The sequence below is a fragment of the Podarcis gaigeae genome, assembly GCF_964106915.1.
Source record: "Podarcis gaigeae genome assembly, chromosome: 8".
NCBI lineage: Eukaryota > Metazoa > Chordata > Lepidosauria > Squamata > Lacertidae > Podarcis > Podarcis gaigeae.
Genome location: NC_139684.1, coordinates 16144988 through 16166402, shown reverse-complemented (window position 1 = coordinate 16166402; position 21415 = coordinate 16144988). Strand labels below are relative to the sequence as shown.

General features: G+C 46.5%; 1 protein-coding gene and 1 long non-coding RNA gene across 9 annotated transcripts in view; one reads left to right on the top strand and one right to left on the bottom strand.

The window, feature by feature from the left end:
• The window catches only part of CASZ1 (castor zinc finger 1), a 302929-nt gene extending 282390 nt beyond the window's left edge, over positions 1-20539 (bottom strand). For 2 of the 7 annotated variants that reach the window (XM_083750054.1, XM_083750049.1), the window contains exon 1: positions 20278-20405. The gene's annotated coding sequence lies outside the window, so the exon portion shown is untranslated. Of the gene's footprint in view, positions 1-20277 lie in introns of all 7 variants that reach the window. The other 5 variants (XM_083750048.1, XM_083750051.1, XM_083750050.1 and 2 more) reach the window with 5 other exon arrangements.
• Positions 20540-20615: 76 nt separating this feature from the next.
• On the top strand, positions 20616-21214 carry LOC310849767. 2 transcript variants are annotated; one of them, XR_014567072.1, is made up of 2 exons: positions 20616-20732; positions 20783-21214. It is a non-coding gene; the product is annotated as an uncharacterized lncRNA (long non-coding RNA). The 2 variants fall into 2 exon arrangements; XR_014567073.1 differs by having other exon boundaries at positions 20626-20738.
• Positions 21215-21415: the final 201 nt, after the last annotated feature.

Sequence of the window (21415 nt, the reverse complement as noted above, 5' to 3'; positions counted from 1 at the left end):
TCCTCCAGAAACAGACAAATGGCCTGATTGATGCAATCACTGGGGTGACAGACTCTAACAGGGGTGGAGAACCTGTAATCCTCCAGACATTTAGGCCTGCTGCCAGATGTCAGCCACGTCAGGCACTCACGGCGGGCCCTAAAGGTCCAGTCGTGACCGACTCTGGGGTTGCGGCGCTCATCTCGCTTTATTGGCCAAGGGAGCCGGCGTACAGCTTCCGGGTCATGTGGCCAGCATGACTAAGCCGCTTCTGGCAAATCAGAGCAGCGCACGGAAATGCTGTTTACCTTCCCGTCAGAGCGGTACCTATTTATCTACTTGCTCTGTGTGCTTTTGAACTGGTAGGTTGGCAGGAGCTGGGACCGAGCAACGGGCGCTCACCCAATCGCAGGGATTCAAACCGCCAACCTTCTGATCAGCAAGTCCTAGGCTCTGTGGTTTAACCCACAGCGCCACCCGCGTCCCTTATCACAGAGGGCCCTAGGGACTCAGAAACCTGGGGGTTGTGGGGCAGGGTGCTAGATAATGTTGGTTTGGGGCAGTAACCAGTCTGCATGCTGTCAGCTGGAACCAGCCATGCTCTAGGAGACACACAGTGCATCAGGCACTTGGCCCTATGGCACATCCTCAGCTGAGCAGGGCTGAGCCAAAGGCCATCAACAGCCCTGCGCAGACAGATTCTATCCTCCTTTCCCTTCACCCATATCAAGGGCATCAAAGCAAGAAGGTGGGGGGAGAGATAAAGAAAATTTAAGGAGGCAGCCAATTATTGTCTGCACACACAGCCCTATGCGGAGGGACAGAGTCAGTTCAGCAGCCAGAAAGAGTTCAGGGGAATGCATAATCCTCTCCCACAACCCGGTCCTTCCCTCCCACCCCCATTTCCGTTTACTATTTGATGTAATTATAGTTTTTGATTGAAATCCACCTGGAGTGTCACCTTTTTTTTTCTTCTCTCCCCCCCCCCCACCTTTTACACTTAACAGACTGTCTAAAGAAACCCATCAGAAGGCAGCAACAACTCCTACAAAACAGAAAGCCATCAAAAGAGTGGGGAGCCGCAAGCCTGCTTGTACTGCACCTCTCAAATCTCATCCCGTAGAGCCAGATTTGCAGCTGCAGGAAAAGGGCCCTATCTCTTCCTTCCCAAACCTTAGACCCCAGAATAAGATGAGCAGAATCATCAGACCTTTTCATTTTCTAGCTTTGCTCAAAACGTCTACTTCGGTTCCAACTCCTCTAATTTTGCTATCACCAAACAAGTTGAAGCAAATGCATCGAACACATTGCTCACAGTTGCAAGTGCCTTAGGAAAAAGAGCTCAGATCTTGCAACTACAACCAGCTATCCTCTTGTGGCTCTGCTGAAGGAAAGGGTGACATTTCTCATCCATCTGATTTTAAAGCAGTGCCCTCTCGCTCACCTGCCCTCCCCCCCTCTCTCCAAAATACTTAGGGGACTAAGAAGTCATTGCTATGCCCCCCCCCTTCCAAAATCACATCTAACTTTCTCACCTCCAAACTCTCCTGCTCTTCCTCTATCCTCTTCCTCTCTCTCTCTCTCTTACACACAGCACACATTTTACCTCCCATGTCTAATTTACACCTTCTCAAGGTTGCTCCTTTTTTCTTTTAAAGGGGGGAAATAGCAGCACCGTAAATGAAAAGTCCAATTTCTTTAAATTTGCATTGTAAAACCATCGTTCAACTTCCTCGAAATAAATTTTACTATTTTATTAGAGCAAACAAAATGGTAATAAAACACTAATACAGCGTCTTGTATCCAAGGGAAGAGCTAAAATTAACATAGCCCGCACAGTGTTTGCTATTACATTCAATTACCTTTTTACTTAAGATTTACATTCTCATCCCCCTTAATCTCCACATTGGTGGCTTCGGAATCACTCTCCCCAAGTCAGGCCTAACATTCGAGAGACTGGCTATTATGAAAGATAGTCTCTCTCCAAGCACAGCTACACTTTTCCCTCCAAGAGCTAAGAGGATGATCTGGTTTTGCCACCGGCTACAGACATCTGCTCCAAAACAGAACAAACTCTGGTCCAACAGAACTGACCAAATCAAAATCAGTCCAAAATTGGTTTAACAGCAGCAGCCAAGGTTAGTGAGGTTTAGGGGTGGGAAAGTCAATTTCAGTTTCTTGTTTATCCAGTCTTAAATGCTCAATTCTCCACATTTCCACATGAGTTTATGAATTATTATTTCAAAATTTCTCATTAAAATTAATCTGGGTTTAAGTGCAAATTCCTCCTTGTGCTTGTATGCAGTTGTGCCTAATGTACTCATTTTTGCAAAGCCATTTCCCCCCAATAGAACATATATTGATGTTATTTTTGCTGACATACGCATTTGAATGTCTACTTTACCCCTGGCATATGCACATGTGCACACATTACCTGGCCAAAGAAATGCACTGCAAAAGCTGGAGATGTTCACATTTCAAAGGATGCTTCTGTTTCAATCCGCACATTGCTTTGCAAAGTGGGAACGAAGTAAGTCTGCGTTTCTCTCCCCACCCCCCACTCCCCCAGCCGCTGTTAGATCATCATTGTTGCCGTTTATTATTACGGAACAACAACTATCTGCTGAACACAATGCTTAGCGCCAGAAACTGCACAAAATGGAGACATAATGCAGTCCTCATCCCAAGCATGTTCCATTTACATTATACAGACAGGCAATACGAGGTTGAAGGAGAGGAGAGGACGTTTGCGCAAATAGCAGGACTGAGCTTTAAAATGTGTTAAGATAAAAGGCACGGGGGGGGGGGACGGGAATGGATGGGACAAGGGGGTTCTGGTCATCTTTTTTTATGGCACACACCCGTACAGGAAACTTGGGTCTTTTGCCTGCCTCATGCACTCCAGTCCTCCCGTGGCCATGAAGGGGGTAAACTGAGGCTAAAGCAGAAGTCCAGGAAAGATTCATAGTCTGCAGCCCGGAAAGCTTGCTTCCTGCTTTTACCCTATTCTCCCTCCACCTTTATCTCCCCAAATTTCACCAGGCACTGCTTGCATGCTTGCAAGCTTACCTTCGCATTCCTAAGAGCTAGGAAACAGCTTCCTTAAAAACAGCAGCAGGTATTTCCTCCGGCTGCAGTATTCTGCAGCTGCACCAGGGTGATGGAGCACACGTACCCTCAGTGTTACATGTGTGCACACTCATCCTGCCCCCCCCCCACAAGAAAAAGGATCATGGGTTCAGTATATGCGAAGGAAAACCCCATCTTAAGTTTGCCTTCCCAGTCGTCCCACACAACATCCAGTCTTGGATGAGCACAGGAGATGACAGTGTGTAAGTCATGCCCCCAGCCCACACTTAAGGAATCCTATCTCCGCTGCCAAGCCAAGTCATTGCTTTGCTTTCGACAGGCTGGGAGAACGATGCTCTTCAGGAAATACTTTGACTTCCAGTTGCTTTAGTTTTTATTCTGCTGCCGCGAATTGCACTGGCTGCAAATTACCTACCAGCCTAAGTTTAAAGTGCTGGTTTGGGATCAGCATACCTGAAAGATCATCTCACCTCTTTCTAAATCTCCAATCTAAGGTCTCCTGCAGATACCATATTATCAAGACACCCACAATATAGGAACCAGGCCTTTAGTGTGGTGGCACCTCCCCATCAGAATTCCCGCTTGTTAAATTACAAGACGGGCACCATTTCAAAGCTTGCTGAATACTTTCCTCTTCCAACAAGCCTTTTAAAGTAGAGTTCTTTCCCAGTCCGCATCTGCACTTGAATTGTTTTTAGATGCTTTGATTGTTTTATCACTTGTGTGTTTGATAATTTGTGAGAATAGAAGCCAAGAGAGCAGATGAAGAGTCCTTAAGGAAAGGAGGAGGAAAGGTTTGACGCATTCCATTGTTATTCTCTCGCTCCCGGACCTGTCCTCGTCCCACCTGGCTTTCCCTGGTTTTGCTTCCTTTCTCCATACTTGGTCTCAGTTTTGTCTTCTTTTGCTACCCCACCCTTTATAAATAAAAAGGAAGATAAACCAGCCAGCACCACCTGAACAGGGCAAAGGAGGGGGAGCGGGGAGTAAGGCAAACACAGCAGAATTTTATCTTTTATTTTTACCTGTTCTGAGGCTTTGGGCATAGAACAGGCGTTAGCAGTGAGTGCAAGTTCTGAGTCACCCCTCCAGTTCCCTCTGCACAAGCCAAGGGACAAACAGGAGGAAAACTTAGAATTAAAAAATAAAACTCACAAGTGTTTTGGCCTCTCGGATGGCAGACAACAAATGCTTTGTGAAAGCTGGGTACTTTATGTGCTGTATTCAGTTCAGGTTCCTACTCAGAGCAGACCCATGGCAGTTAGTAGAACACAACTAATGTAGGTCCTAATTTAGAATACAACTAATTTAGGGACGCGGGTGGTGCTGTGGGTTAAACCACAGAGCCTAGGACTTGCCAATCAGAAGGTCGGCAGGTGATCTCCCATTGCTCGGTCTCTGCTCCTGGCAACCTAGCAGTTTGAAAGCACATCAAAGTGCAAGTAGATAAATAGGTACCGCTCCGGCGGGAAGGTAAACGGCGTTTCCGTGTGCTGCTCTGGTTCGCCAGAAGCGGTTTAGTCATGCTGGCCACATGACCCGGAAGCTGTATGCTGGCTCCCTCGGCCAGTAAAGCAAGATGAGCGCCGCAACCCCAGAATTGGTCACGACTGGACCTAATGGTCAGGGGTCCCTTTACCTTTACCTTAATTTAGGTCCATTCGCGTCTACTCTGAGTAGGACTTAGCTGGCTACATCCACAGAATCGCAGGGAAGAAGTGCACAGATCTAGACTTCAGCATCTCTAATTTTTTGCACACCTTTTGTACATTAGTTTTGAAAAGCAGCATATAAATATCTTTAAAAACAAAACCCTGAGGCTGCTGGGGCTTTTTTTTAAAAAAAAACATTGTGCATTGCTGGATCAGACCTTGCAATTTCCCAAGAGTAACTAGTCACATTCACCTACAAGCTCCAAAAACAGAGCAAGACAAGATGTGCAATGGTCTCCTGTCACTGCCTCTCAACATCTCGAAGTCAGAGGTAGACTGCTTTCAATCATAGAGGCTCCACTTGGGAACAATAGCTTCAAACAGGCATGGGGAAACTTCAGCTCTCGAAGGACTGTTGGACTACAGATTCACTAGTCACTAACCATTAGTCATGCTGGCTGATGCGATTTGGGAGCCCCAACGACATCTGGAGAGCTACAAATTCCCCATCCCTGGCTTAGAGCTAGAGACGGATCCACACCCTGCCCACCCCGCCCCCTGCAATTTGTTTCATACTCTTTTAAAGCCATCTAAGCTAGTTACCATCCACCTTATTTTGTGGGAAATGATTTCAGTTAACTTTATTACGTGATGCACAGAAACATCTTTTTTAACACCATGCCTAAATCCTGCTGATGGTTTATTTTAATTATATAGTGGAGCTTGCCCAGGAAGGGCTGGGTTCCAAACTCCCAGTCAGCCAGGAAAAGCACAGAACTGGTCTTGGGCTGCTCACCCATGCTCAGCCTAAGCTACCTCACAGGGTTGCTGTGAAAAGAAAAGTGGGACAAACTCTAGGCATGCCACCCTTAACTTCTTGACCCTCTCAGCCAGTGTGCAATCTGCATTGGCTACCAATTAGTTTCCAGGCCCAATTCAAAGGGCTGGTTTTGACCTATGTAGCCTTAAACAGCTTATACCCCAAGGACCGCCTCTCTTTATATAAACCTACCCAGACCCTGAGATCATCTTCTGAGGCCCTTCTTCATGTGCCTCCTCCACAAAAGGTCTGGAGGATGGCAATACAGTACAAGAACAGGCCTTTTCCGCAGAGGCTCCCCGTTTGTGAAATGCTCTCTCCAGAGAGGCTTGCCTGGTGCCTTCATTATACACCTTTAGGCACCAGGTGAAAACGTTCTTCTTTAATCAGGCCTTTGGCTGATTGACATCTGATGCCCTTTTAAAATGTGCTGTGGAAGGAGGAATTACTGGGTTGTTTTTGTTTTTATTATGAATTTCTGTTTTTTTAAAAAAATATTGTGATTTTATGCTGTGAACCGCCCTGCAATCTATTGCTAAAGGGCATTTATTTAAAAAAGAGAAAGTAGTAGCATATGCAGGTCTGTGCCATGAATATATAGTTGTTGTTTTTAAGGTATGTAGATGTTACACAAGAACAGAGGGCCAACAATTCTGGCATACTGCAAGATGTAGTTTTGACTGACGTTCCACATTAAGACAACACACATACTCTTACCAACACCCAACTTTAAACCTCTTCAGAACATCTGCCATTGCATTATCAGCGATAATATTGACACAGGTCAGGAACTGAGAAGAATCAAGTTATTCCAGAAATAAGGAAGAATCCAGCTTCTTTTAATTCAAGCTTCCCTTCTCCCCCATTAGGACTCTGCATTGCTGGGCATCTTTTAGTTTTTTTACAAATCCAGGTGACCAAAAAACCAAATGATGAAGAACCTGAAATGTAACACACCAAGCTCCCAACCATCAGGTACTGCTTAGGAGCACAAGAAGAACCTTGCTGCTGGATCAGGCCAAAGGCCCATAAAGTGCAGCATCCTGTTCTCACAGTGGCCAACCAGATGCCTCCAACAAGTCCACAAACAGGATCCGAACACAACAGAGCTCTCCCCACATGTAATTCCCAGGCACTGATATTCAGAGGCAAGCTGATCAGCGCTTTGCACAGTCAGCTTCTCCTGGAAAAAGGAAGTGCCAATTGCTTCCAAGATCACTTGACTTTTAGGGGGTAAAAAAAAATGTGTCTGCTTTTTCCAAAACAAGGGAAACTGCAAAATGGAGAGTACACCTCTCCAGGTATGTACTTCTGGTGTTGGACCACAGGCCTTATAACACCAGATTTTGTACAAGGGTCTACACCCGCTGTTTTTAATTCTACAGCCTGCGGTGCAAGGCTAAAAAATGGAGAGGAACCTTGTACCAGTTCCACATCATCTAGTCAGAGTGGGCCACACAAGAGCATCTGTGACTCGCTTCCATGCGGATGAAACTGGAGGATGCAAACCTCTGTGAGAAAAGTGACTAGCAAATATAATAATCTTCCAGAAGCAGCCTTCTAATTGGCAGACCCTTGGCTTGACTTTGCCCAGAATAACAGTTCCTAAATGTCCAGAAATGCTACAAATTCACAAGATCCTGTGGCTTTGTCATTCTCCCAACCTCTTCTAAGGAAAGACACAGTTGATCAAAATGGAGACCTTCAACGTGCAAGACTATGCAATCTACTGTCCTTTGCTTTCATAGGCACAGCCATCCCAGCAAATTCTTCCATGCGAAACCTCCCACATGGAGGCAGCAGTAACACAGAGGCCTGCATGTGGAACCAATGGATCATCACATGGCAAGTCTCCACACCAGATGATGGATTCCATTTTGGATTTTATTCTTTATTCAGTGCACTTAATGTGAGGGGCTCCACTGGTCTTTCCCCTTTTTATCTTCAGACCAACCCTGCGAGGTAGGTTAGGCTGAGAGAAAGTGATTGGAATACCCTGTGGAAGGGTGTTTATTTTACAATTAGTGTTTTTAAAAGAATAATAGTGACTCTACTGGTGTTGTATTCTTAACAGCTATAAGCCAGCTACAGTTGTTTACATCCCATCTTGTCTTTCAAAAGTTTTAAGGAAGTAAATGAGTAAGAAATCCAAGCAAGCCTTTAAGAAGAGCAGAGCAGTTTTATCTTCTTTAGACAAAATATAATTGAGTCTTAAAAAAACAAATGCATAACAAGAGAGCTTTTTTTAAAAAAAAATCAAATCTGCTTGGGCTAAGAAGAATTTTCTTAGAAATTGGACGGAAGGCGAGAGTTTAAAACTCAGTCACCAAATTAGCCAAGTCAAGCGGCACAGCCTGCATTTATGGGGGGAAAGTCCTACCTCACGTATTTGCTACCGGCACGTAGCAGGCCAGCTGCCACTCTCTGCTCCCATAGTTTTAAAAAGACTTAAGTCCATCCAAAGGGGGAGCTTAATTTTCCTTTTTAAAAGAGAAAAGTGTCAGTCTAATTAGATAAATCCGCCAGGCACGTGGCCTGCAGTTCGTCATGGAAATTAACCTCTTCAAAAGATCAGAGTTACCGAAATAAGAATGTGTGTTTTGGCAGAAAGCGGACGAAACGGGGGACACACACACACACACACACACACACACACACACACACCCCGGCTGAGTACTGGACGCTTCATTCTCTCTTTCAATAAATGCGCTTTCTTGCAAGCCCCCCTTGCCCCCTCCCGTCCTTTCTCTCCCTGTGGGCAGAAGCCAGGGAGCTTTTGTTGCCAAACAACACTAGCAAACGGTGCCGGTGTGACAGTGAGGAAGTCTTTTCGGGGAGGGCACAATAATAACCCTGATGGAAGAATATCACCTCGGTGGCGGCCGAGGGCAATTTGCCAGAAAGCTCCCCTTGATGGAATGGGCAGGGTCCAAGCTGGATAATCTCCTGGAAGACATAGACACCCACACGTTTTCTTAAGGCCTATCCCAAAGAGAGATAGAGATCCGGCAGAAATCATTACCATTCACAAAAGCCTTTCAGAGAGACGAAACCTTGGCTAGAAAGCAGCTCCTGGGCTCTTCTCTCATCCTAGAAATCTTCATTTCAGAGACCCATGAAAACTCAGGTCAGCAGCAAGAGGATGCTCTCTCTTTGGGATAGATTTTGACAGCTTGGGATGCAGTCCGCGGCTACTAACCCCGATGGTTTTGCTTGCCCTCTGTGATCAGAAGCAGTACGCCTCTGAATACCAGCTGCTGGGACTCATCGGCAGAGAGAGAGAGCTGGTACTGTGCTTAGGTCTGGCTTGCAGGCTTCCCACAGGTATTTTGGTTGGCACTGTAAGAAAGGGATGCTGGACTCAGTTCATTCGTTTGTTCTTCTAATGCAAGTTTCTATAAATTGGGCATGGAATTTTAGGTGATGAAAAACAAACAAGCCACTTCTTTATTCTACGCCAAAACTCATTTGGGTATTTTTATTTGTGTTTCTACACCAATGCTCATTGGGGCATCTGAAATTATCATCTTTTAAATTATGAGATCCCTCCTGCCCCACACTTACCCTCAAGGAATCTAGCAGACACATTTGTTGAGAAAGCGGGGGAAAGTCATGGACTGGTTGTAATGCACAGCGAGTTAGTGCTGGGAGGGACCAGTGGATCATCTCGAACAAACTCTTGTAGAGAGAGGTTCTTTGGATGGAATTGCACATACCTTGTCAAAATAGTCCCAAAACAGACTGCCCAATAAATAAGTCTGCAGAGCAAATTGTTCAAGGAAAAGGCTCGTAGGAGTCCTTAGGGCTTACGTCTGGCACCTCCAGATTCCCTTTAGGATGCAGTGCTGTGGACCAACGGGACAGTGCTGGACTCTGGGGATGGAGCCACACTGCTGTGCTCAGGTCCTGCTTGTGGGCTTCCCAGATGCAACTGGTTGTCCACTGAGAGAACAGGATGCTAGACGAAATGGGCTCTGGCCTGATCCAGCAGAGCTCTTCTTCTGTTCCTCGGCAATGGTTTGATGTAGGCTCACCCAATTCATCTCCAACCTATTAACTTTCCTTCCTCCATCTTCAGCTTCAGTCTCTGTTTTGGTCAGCCCTTTTCTACATGATGCCTTGAGCCAATCCTACCAGGCCTTTGGCTGAATAACATTCTATTGTGCTTTTAAATGCTTTTGTGGGAGGGGGGATATTGGTTTGGTTTTTGTTCTTGCTCTTGTTTTATTATGCATTTTGTGTTTTCATCTTGTATTTTTATGTTGTGAACTGCTCTGTGATATTCAGAATGAAAGGCAGTATACAAATTTAATAAATAATAGTAATTGCTGGCATCTGTCTCGAGAGACAATGGAGTGTGCCTCCGGGGGTGAAGTCAAACCATGGGAGAATCACAGCACCTACTATAGCTGCATAGACTGGTAACTTACAACTCCCACATTGTTTTTGACGCACTAGCAGAACCAAAGTGACCTCTCTGGGGTGCAAGCCTGGGCAGTGTGTATTGAGGCTTTGGGCTGCACAGACAACAAGACCCCCCCCCCTGCTTGGCTGCGCTGATGTGGTCCAAATGAAAGCAGAGCAATATGTTGGGCACCAGGAGGAGTTGCTGGAAGGAGACGTAAAACCATCTTAGGGACTCCACTTCAGATCTGTGCAGGGGCTAAAGCTTAGCCTTTTCTTCTCCCAAATAGTAATAATAATGCCAATGCTCAAGACTGCCTCTCCCTAGGCTAGGGATAGGGAACACGTGTGGTCCCTCAGATGTTGGGTTCCACTCCCATCAGACCCAGCCAGCCAATGGTTCTAAAGCTGGTGTCAACTACCTTGGTGATAGCCTCCTCCCCAGCTACACAGGCATTAGACCTGGCGAACAAAGCCAGTATTTCATTTGGTGTACATTGTTTGTCTAAGTAGCTTGTGTGGGCTTACAGGGAAAGCTAAAATACTCCTTCCTCCTTACAGGCAAAGCTGAAATGGTCCTTATTCTTAAACACCTGTCCCAACTGTCACACATGGAAGGGTAGGCCCTGGGCTCCTCACGAGGCCAGTGTCAGAGATAGGCGCCATGGGGGCACTTGCTGAGGCCTGCTCTTCCCACATTAACCGGCCCTCACCAATAACACAAGCAAAGACGAGAGAGGAGATAGAGTAGAACTCGCCCGACTCTTCACGCTTTCTCCCATTCCAGATGGTTGAGCAGACTGAGTCCAGGGGTGTGATGAGAGAAAGTGGGCAGGTAACAGTCCCTTGGAAGAGGAGGAAGGTCCTTGGCAGGGACTGTGAGGGCACCTTCCCCAAGGACCCTCCAAAATCAAATGCTAGCACTGCCTCCTCTATTGGTGGACCACACTTGGAAGCATTACCAGGTTGCTGTGCCAGCGCCATTTTGGTTTCTAGCCGGACCCTAGCACACCATTACGCTGTGGGTTTCTCAGAACGCCAGGCAGGATTTTTTTTTTTAAGAGGAGTGGGCAGGGCAAGCGTCCACAGCAGGACCTGCCAGGCTACTGGGGCTCTGGCAGCTGCCCAAGTATGCCATGTGCTGATACCGCATAACACAAGATATGTTCTGGAAAGGGGCAGGGAGCAGGCTATGCATGTGGTAGCAACTGCTCACCTCCACCAGCGAGGGCCATGTTCATCGCTAGAGACTCAGAAGGACAAGTTAACTCACAAAGCTGACTCACCCAATCCTTGGCAAAGCTGGAGAAACCCCAGAGACCTAAATATTTGGTGCTGGCACCCCGAGGGCTTCAATCTCGCTACAAAGTATTTAAGGCTCCTCAAAAGTCTTGATATTGCCCCCTGGGAATTTCAGGGAGTTGGAGGGGGCATACTCAAAGTATGGTCAGTGGCAAAGCACCTGCTTTGCATGCAGAAGGTCACTGCTTCAATCCCCAGCACATGCAAGTAGAGCTGGGAGATACTCCCTGCCCAAAATCCTGGATAGCAGCTGCCAATCAAGGCAGACTATATTGAGCTAGATGGAGCGGTGGGTGTAACTCAGTATAAAGCCATTTCCTATGTTCTTAAAAAAGGGAGAGGCATAGGAGGCCTTGGAACCCCCTTTGCTGAAGAAAGGTCTATGCAGAAGTGCCTAGGAAAAGCACCTTGCGAAAAAGGCATGTTTTTGTTTGGTACATATTCAGCCAAAGTGTTATTGGCTGCCCACCCCCCGCTTGTGCACCCCGTTTAAAATGCTCAGGTCAGAGAGGTTAAAGGTCACCCACACGAGAATTCCAGCCCCCCAGTGACAGAATTAAAGGAGTTGCCATGTTCCTTTGCTACATGGTTAAGATTTATTTCTATTTTAAAAAGCAGCCCTCCTCATAGAAAGGATCGATCGGCACCTGCAGAATGATTCCTAGAACCTCAAGCCACCCAGGGCTCAAAGCTGCACACTTACGAGGTGCAGCCTCTTCCTACAATTAAAAAGAAGAAGAAGAAAAAGCAACAGTATCTGGAGATAAATTCTTCAGGAAATAAAAGCACAAGAGGTGGCGATATGCTTTCAGACAGCGGACAGGGGGAGAAGGTTAAAACCTGATATGTGACAGGGGAGTATTTTTTTTCAAAGCTAGAAGAAAGAAAGAAAAACAGGCTTGTTCTGCTGTGAAACTTTTCCTTATCCAAAAAGAGGTGCGAGTGTGTGTTAGAAAGGATAACCCACAAACATTTATGCAGGGAAGGCCTTTGGCCAGGACAGGGAAAGAAGCGAGTATTCTCCTTGGAAGTCTTTCATGTGAAATCCAGGTGGATATTCCATTCTGACATTAACATCTCCCACGGGAATTATTCCCGTGCACTCCTGTGAAGAAATGCACATTATGTCACATTCAATCTGGCGGGGGGCGGGGGAGGAACGCTGCGCTCACAACTGCCTCCTCCAGCGGATGGCACTTGGGGTGCTTGTGGCTGGCTGCGGCAGCATGAAGGTCAATCCTACCGCGTGCAGAATTTCTACAGAAAGTGGTGCTCTGCCCGTCATGCAAGACGCCGTGGGGTGCAGTACCCACGGCGGGAGATGGCGTGGACAGCAGCCACCGTGCGGGTGACAGTTATGTAGGCTGCATCAAGCATTCTGTTCAACAGCAGAGGCACAAACTCTCCAGGAAACGGCTTCAGGTGGTTTTAAGGTTAGGGGGGCCAAGAAAGAGGAAAAAAGTGACCGCTTCCTTCCCAAACACCAAACTTTTAATAAACATCACACAGAGCCTCAGCTTGCTGACTGCACATCTTACAGGGAACCCCATCTTCCAAACTTGTGAAGTTTATCCAGTGAGCGATGGTATGTTTGAGGCTGCTAGGCCAACAAGCCGAGTTGAAAGGGACCCCTTTTGTCCCTGCCCCTCTTTCCACAACCAGTTCCTCTTTCCCCCCCCCCTTTCTCCCGTGTCCTCAAGACTCCTCTCACCTTGAGGAGTGTTAGGATTACCCAGCATTTACACTCAGTGCTTCTCTTTATTCCTTAAGACTTATTAAGAATGATAATGAGCTACAAAGCTGAGAACACGTTCCTCTTTCTCTCTCTCTCTCTCCCCTCTGTCGCTCTTCCTCTCTCTCTCTTTCCCTACGTGCCTTTTCCGTCAAAGGCACACAGGACAAATCTGACCAAAAAAAAAAAAAAAGGGGAAAAAAGGCCTGACAATATGGATCAAGGACACTTGAGGATTTATATTCTATAAATCAAACCCCCACTTTTTGGGGAGGGAAGTTTTTTATTATTATTTCTGCACTAATTTCTCCCTTCCCCACCCCACATTTTTGCTTCCTTTTGCCCCCCTTTTTAAAATTCCCTTCCCCACCTTCAGAAGATTCCCCCCCTCCTTCCTGGACTTTGAAATGAGGTGGGGGGGGGGAAATAAGACGGAAAAAGGAAGGCTGCCTGCCTGCCTGAAAAGGCTCGTTAACATGGGGCTCTTAAACGGTTGATTAATTTTAGCAAAATTTACGACACTACTCCTGCTTTCCCCTTCTTCGCCTTGCAGCATGACACTAGAGCGAGTTAACTTGAGGTCCTTCTTTCTGCTGCCGCCACCCCCCCCCGAACCCCTCCACCACCAGTACTTTGCAGGCTTCCTCCCATGTCCCAGCACTTGTTTGTACACATCAACACGCCTGAAAAGATCATAAACGCTGTCCAGGAACATCCCCGCCTTATGGATAAAAGCAGTTTTATTCCCTTTTACAGGGTCGAGGAGAGCAGGAAAAGCACAGGAGACCAACTTCTGACTATTCTAACTTTTAAAAAATGATAAAATAGAAATTGTTTCAAATGACAAGCTGATTTCAGATGGGGGTGGGTTATTATTATTTTTTTAAAGGAAGCCTTTCAACCATTCTCCATCTTATAAACATGTCCTCCTGACTTTGGGCTGCATTCAGAATCCTAGGATGCTCTCTCAAAAACCATGTCTGAAGGTGGCTTCGTTGCTTATAATTGGGGGGGGGGGCAGGGGAGGTAAATGGCAAGGGAAGAAACAGACCATCTAAATAAAATGAGAGAAAGACGCAGCTCTTAAACATTTCCTTAGCTGTACGCTAATATTTCAACCGTCTGGTGAGCGCTGGCTTCTCACCTGCTATTTACCTTCTCCACTTGCCCGTTTCTTCTGGTACTCTGATATAGACATCAGAAACGCATGAAGACTCAATTACTAAGCTACTTCATACACAGGGCCACCTCGCACACTCATGGTTTTTTTTTTTAAAAAAAGAAAAACAACAATCAGACTCACTTTCTGCCCACTTACGACATGATTTTGGGGTTGCCATCCCAAAAACCTTCCTATTTTGTCACTTGAACATGTCATGACCACTGCGTCAGTAGCTGTCGAATACGGTAGAAAGAGAGCCCAACTACATCTAGGTATGAAGCTTACCATTTCAAGACACAGCAATATTTGTGTTCTCACCCACCCACCCACGAAATCAACAAGATATGGGTTAAACTAAGCCACACCTGCTATTTAAAAGGAAAAAAGTGTTAAGAAGCTGGGATTCAAATTTTTGGAGTTGCTGTTGCAAAGAAAACATTTTTAAAAGAAAAAAAGTTCAGGTAGAAATATTGTGGGATACAGAGATGGACCTGCTTTGAGTCAAAACAGGCAAGGCTGTTTGGGATTGGTTTATTTTTTTAAAAAGATTGGATAGGTTGCCCCGAACATTCTGTTTGTGGCAGTAGAGCCTCCCCCCATATTTATATAGATGGGTTGGGTGTAAATCATTCTCAAAATGAAATTAAGTAGGGTATGGGTATGTATGTGGGGTGTGTAACTTATGTTGAGGACAAAAAAAAAAAGACATTGTCACAGTAAATCAAGGGGGGGGAGGTAGCCAGTCCCTGATCTAAGCAAATAACACATTCTGATATAATAAAGTATTTAAAAAGAAAATTGGGCAAAAGGACATAAGCAGGTGGCCACTGGCAGAGAAGGGGTGGCTTAGAACAGAACATTACAAGTTTCTGAAAGTTAAAACTCCACCCTCACCCTTTGAACTAAATCTTGCTTTTTCTGTTTGCTCAAGGAGGGGGGGAACACTAATACAGAGTAATCATTTGATTTAAAAAAAATATGCTTGTTGAAAGACACGTCCATTTTTCAAGCATATGTGTGTGTTTTGAATTCATAGGTGCCTCCCTTAAGTTTAAAAGCACCGGGAATTTTTTTCCTGTCCTGATCATTTAAATAAATTTGTGGTGGGGTAGGGGTTCACCCACTAGACCAGAGGCAATATCCACCCTCCACCACCTCTTTCCCTATTGCAGGAGCAACAAGCCACTATGCATCTTAAATCCTCTGTCCCTCCTCCCCATAGAATCAGGATTTTCTCCTGTAAAAAATGACAATGTCAGCTGTAGGAAAACTGACACGACCAGCTTTTAAAAGAAATGTTGGTGTGGGGGGAGAGAGGGAAGCCAGCCACTGACTTCTTGGTTAAAGTATTTTCTTGTTCTAACTCATGTTCTTATGTCACTGAGCTAAAAAAGACAGAGAGAGGGGGGGAGAGAGAGAGAGAGAAAGAAAGAAAGGGGGGAGAGATGACTTTCCTTGAATGATCTGTTTAACCTAAGCCAGAGGAAAAAAAAAAGTCATTAATTACTTATGTGAGCTATTGCTTCTGAAAGACAATAAACCTGCCCGGTCGCCATGGATATGACATATTTGCTCTGAAAACAACACAATAATTAGCAAAGGGGAAAGATACAAGGGGAATATGCAAACTCCCGGGTTTAAAGCTACAGTGTTTCTTTTTTCTGAGTAGCGTGCGTGTGTGTGTGTGTGTGTGTGTGTGTGTGTGTTTTTCATTTCTGTCGGTCCAGTTTGCAATTCAAATTTTTTAAAAAGAATAAAGAAAAAAGGGTGGGAGAAGCAGCTACCCAAAAGATTTACCAAAGAGAGAGGGAGGGAGAGACAAGGCAGGCATGGAAGGAAAAGGATGGTGATCAAATTCCACTGAAACAGCAGGGACAAAAACATAAACACACAAGAGAATTAATAAGATGAAAAGCAATCAAGGATGTGGATTTCATCAGACAAGTTAGGCTTACGTTAGTCTTGTTTTTAAGTCTGTTTAGTGCTGTTTTGGCTGGAGCAGGCTGAATGCACGTGTATCTGTGTTTTAAAAGAAAAAGGGGGAAAGTAAATGGAGAGTGCGGGGGGGGGGGAGAAGATACTGTTTTAAGAAACAAAAAAGGTTGAAAAGAGAATAGCACTGGATAACAGGGCGAAACGAAGCTTGGATGGAAGAAGATGCACGGCAGGCATATTTTTAAACGTACCACTTTGCCCATCTGACAGAAGGCAGTGCCACCAGGTTGGCACCTGCTAGGTGCCCGGGAACCCCAAAATAAGTCTCCACCACCTTTAAACAGGTCTCGAATAAGACAGCTTCCAAAACACATGACACCCATCACAAAATGACACTTTAACATAAAAGAAAAAAGTTTCGTTGGGCAATTTAGAACTTAGAAGTCTGCAGCATCTCCTTGAGAACTGCTCTAAAGAGAAAAGCTTTTTATGTATTATTCCCCCCCTCAGCTCACTCCCATTAAGCTGAAACAAAAGACTAAAAAAACCTCTAATGCATTAACTCTTCCCGATTCTGACCTCCTGCACTTAAAAAATAAATGATAAAACAATAATACCCTGAACATCCACTTTACCCCCAAAAAATCTTTATATTTGATTTTGGACTTATTATAAAGTGAAGGAGAAGTGGAAGGACCACCTCACAACTGCAGCAGCAGCAAGCAAGATTTTATTTGCATCAATTACTGGTCTGTCTGACCACAGCCAAGCATATTTAAAAGAAGGGGCCTTATCATTTAATCTGCTCTTTCTATTACAGTTTTTAGACAGAATCTTTCAAGATCAGAGTCCCATTCACACAAACGGCAGACTCTTGATGATCAATACCCTTTAACTTTTCTGCTTACTCCCACCCCAGTTCTGCCCCTTTCTGAACACATCAATATGGAAAACATAAGTTGAACAACCAAATAATGCAGAGTTTGAGAAGAAAACAAACAAAAAGAGTAGCAGAAGAAAAAGAGCCCACGCTACTTCTTTAAACACTTTAGCACATATGGAGTTTGATTTCTTGAAGAGATCAGTTTAACATCTCCATAGAAACCTGCAACAGATTATTATCAACAGAATAAATAAGTAGTCTAATAAATTAAACAGGAGGCAGAAGATCTGGAAACTTGATTACTAAGTTCACTAATATTCTGCTTCTTCACCAGCACCACATAAAGTCTTCCTAGCCGGTGGAAAAATGGATTTTTAAAAGGTGACAATCAAGTAAAACTAAGAAGTTATTTCCCCTACGCACCCGAAGATGGCTTATAGGAAAGACTTAGGGAGAGAAATAGGAAGACCAGAGTGAATGTATTCCAACGGGAAGGATTAAGGTGATCCCTAATGTAGTTACATACGGCCTTGAAGAAGGAGCTGTGGGGGGGGGGGGAGGCAAGAGAAGGGAAGCATGTTGAAAGGAAAGAACACATGGAGTTTATTAATCAAGTTCTCAAAGTTTCCCTCCCCTTCCACAAAAGCCAGATAGATTTAAACCACATCTATTCACATCAAACCTCCACGACACACCCTGTCCTCCCAAAGTTTTCTCAAGCAGCAAATCCCAGAAAGAAACCCTGGAGGTGGCACCCACCGTCCCAGAAGACACCCCCACCCACCCACCCACAGGCCCTTACCCCAGCTTTGCCTTTCCATCCTTGCCAGCCACTGAGCCACCTTTCTCTCCCAGCAAAAGAAATAAAACGCGGAGAAAATATTTATTTGGAAAACTGACACAAGACAAATGCAAGCATATAACCTAAAACTGTGGACAGCACACAGAAGCTGTCTAGTCCCATACCCCCCCCAACTGAATACAGATTTTTCAACCAGGGCTAAATTCTCCCCAGGGCACACAACCACCCCCAACCCTATGCCAACTCCTCCCCACTACCTGCCCAGTTCCAATACATTTTTGTATGCAACAGAATCTAATGGGAGTAGCGGTGGGGGCGTAGTATGTTATTCCCTTCCCCAAGAAAACAAATAAGACTAAATTAAGATTCTCTTTATTGCATAAAATGACTCTTTCCCCCACCCCAGAAGCTTAGATTCCGACCATACATCTGGAGAGGCAGATTTGAGAGAGGGGGGAAGTATGCAATCATTTCATTCCCTCTCCAGAACTCACGCCTAATGTGCCCCGCTATGCGTCCAACGCTTTCACCCCCTTCTCTTAATTTCTGCGAACGCCCCAAACCCTCTACTTTCCCTTATTTTTAACCGCTATCTTGCTGTTGTCCCCACCCCACCCGCCCCCGTTCCCGGCAGGCCCGAACTTTGACTGACAGCTCGACACCTGTTCCCTCGTCCCGGGAGCGCCCAAACATGGAGAGGAGCGTTCACCAAAACCCCACTCCTTCCAGGGCGCCCCGCCCTTCGCAACTCCACCCCTAGGCCGAGCCAAACCCCCGCCCCCCCACCGCCAACACAAACAATACGCCAAACAACCGCTCGCCTGCCGGCCTCCCCCCTCCAAAAAACAAACAGCCTCTGTACATGAAACGTCCCTTACCCCTTGCGCGCCCCCAGCAGACCCAACTTCTCCAAAGCGCAGGAGATAAAAATACGAATGAGAGAGAGTGTGCGTGAAAAGGACGGGGCGGGGGGCAAATCAGCTGCTCGTTCTGCAAATACCACGGGGTAAAAATAACCTGCTGCTGCAAACGAGGGGGCAGACACAAAGTACCCCGAATCGCCCCAAAAGCGCACTCTTAGGGACGCTCAAATGACTTGGGTTAGGGAAAGGGAAGCTAGGGAGAATAGGGAGAGACCCCCCACCCCGGAAGCGCAGGGCGACGCAAATACTGAGCATCGCGCCTCTCTCCCCCCTCTTTCTCTCTTGTCGCCCCCTTGTGCGGCCACCGTGCGCTCTGGACCCTCCGCCCATCTCTCCAAAAGTCATCGCGCACCCGGGGTCTCCGCTCCAAAGCACTTTGGGAAAACTTTGCGCACCGACAGAAGCAGAAGCAGCTCCAACTCCAATCCCAAGAACCAGCCCAGACAAAAAATGTCCCTGTATTCTCAATCTTTTAGGGACCCTAACCCTTTCCTCCTCCCCGCCCCCCCCCGGACAACCTGCACTCAGCTTTTTAAAAAAAAAAAAGTGGGAAGGGGGGAGAAATGTTTTCCCGAAACTGTCTTGAAAACGCGGGCACCTGAGAGCAAAATTTGAGGAGGGGGGTGGGGGAGATCCCGCCCCTCGTCCTCTGCCTCCCTCCCCCCCTCCTGCCCTTTCTTTCCCTTTCCTCCACCCCCCTCCCCAGGAACTATTTTTAAAGTCTTCGAAAAATGCTTAGGCACCACCTGCAACCGTAGGCAACTGGGAGACCCAAGGGGATATTCTTCTATGCCCCCTCCCCTGTGTAAGGGAAGGGGGCACCTCCAGCTTCTTGGGAGATTGAGGAGGGGGAGGAAAGGAAAGACGAGTCGCCAAACGCGCGGACGTCTCCCACCCACCTTGTTTGAGAAAGTCCTGGGAATTGCGAGAATCTTGCCTGCCTGTCCGCCCCTCTCCTCCCGCCCCTAACTCTGGGCAAGAAGGAAAAAGAAAGCGAACCACCTGCATCCATTCCTCTCAAAGTGCCCCACGAAGAAAGGCAGAAAGAGGAGTGTGAGAAAGGGGGTCGCAGCAGCAAACTCTCTCTCTCTCTCTTTCTCCAGTCGCCCCCACCCAAAGGAGAAAAACCAGCGCGCAAAGCCCTGGCCCCTCCATCCCGTTTCCAGGCGCATTGCAAACCCCCGCGCCGTTTCCGCGCGCAATGACCTACACAGTCCTGTGCAGTGCAATGTAACGCGACCCCCCTCCCCGACACACACACTTTTTACAAGTGCCCCCTCTCTCGGCCGGTGCAAAGCCCCTTCTTCTCACGCCCCCTCCCTGGCCAGGGCAGCGACAGCCACCTTCCCCAGTGACTGCAGCCGCCTGCGTCGCCCTCCAAGCAATGCCGCCGCCGCTCGCCCTCTCTGCCCCAGCCCAGCGCGCACTGGGGAAAGCGAGGCGCGGAGAGAGTTGCTGGGGCGAAAGCGGCCGCCGCCAGCCGGGACGAGGCGCGGAAAAGTGCACGGGCGAGGAGTCTGGGGAGCCCCCCAGGGAGGAAGGGTCTGGGGCCGGGCGCAGGGGGGGCAAGGAGGGGAGAGCAGAAGGTCTTACCTGCACTTGGGGCTGCTTTGGGTGACTTTCCAAGTACAGGGAAATGTGTGTGTTTGGGATGGAGGCTTACAGCGCGCATGCGCCATCAAAGTTGCCCTGATCCGGGATTTTTTTCCCCCTCCTCTCGCTCGCTTCCCTTTTGCTTTGATTATTGAATTTTCCTATTTCTACCGGGGGTGCAGGCGGCGCGCAAAACCCGGACTGGAATCCGGGCACCATCTGACAATCCCCCCCCCGCCCCACGCGAGCTTTCCGCGGGTTGAAAGCTAGGGAGAAAGGGGGACTTCGGAAGAAAAAAATGGGAAGGAAAAATAGAGAGGAGGAAAAAGGCATGGAACGGACTCGCAAGGAACTCCAGTTTAGGAGGGGCGCCTGCAAAACCCGGACTGGATAACAATACACTGGCAAGATTGGTTGTTGTTGTTGTTGTTGTTGTTGTTGTTGTTGTTGTTGTTGTTGTTGTTGTTGTTGTTGTTGTTGTCCTCCTTCTCCTCCTGCCTAAGAGCAATTGCTCTCCTCTCCTTTCCAATCCATCTCCCCTCCTCACTCTGCCTGTGACCGTTTTCAGCACAAAACCAAGGTGACCATTATCAACCTTGTGTTCCTTCCTTAGACTTTTGACGGATTTCATAAAACTGAAGAGTAAAATAAAAATAATAATAACATCAGGCGGGGTCTAAGTTTATGACTGGGTTTCCTGTATTGTATGAAAACCCATTGCTGCCCACCTTGCTCTTTAATTTTTAGAATTACAATTCCATATTATTAGTTATGATGTATACATATATTGATGCTCTGTTGGACTTAAGTGCACACACATCTTGAATCTTTATTTTGAGTTAACGTAAGCGTTTAGTAACAACTGTCCTGTCTTTTTGTAGTTTTGGATTTGAATACATTCATTTATTTAATAAAAGCATTTAAAATGTTTATAAAAGTATTTAAACACCACCATCTGATAAAACCGCAGGAGCGGCATACTATTATATGTAAACAATGAAACGGGGTGGGAAACCATCTTGGTATATCTCAGTACCGTACCTTTCTTTTCTTGGTAAGTGGTTCTAATTTATTACCTGTGGGTCTTTGCTGACATAAAGGCTGACCTCCTGTACCACAAGTGAATAGGCTTTTCTTG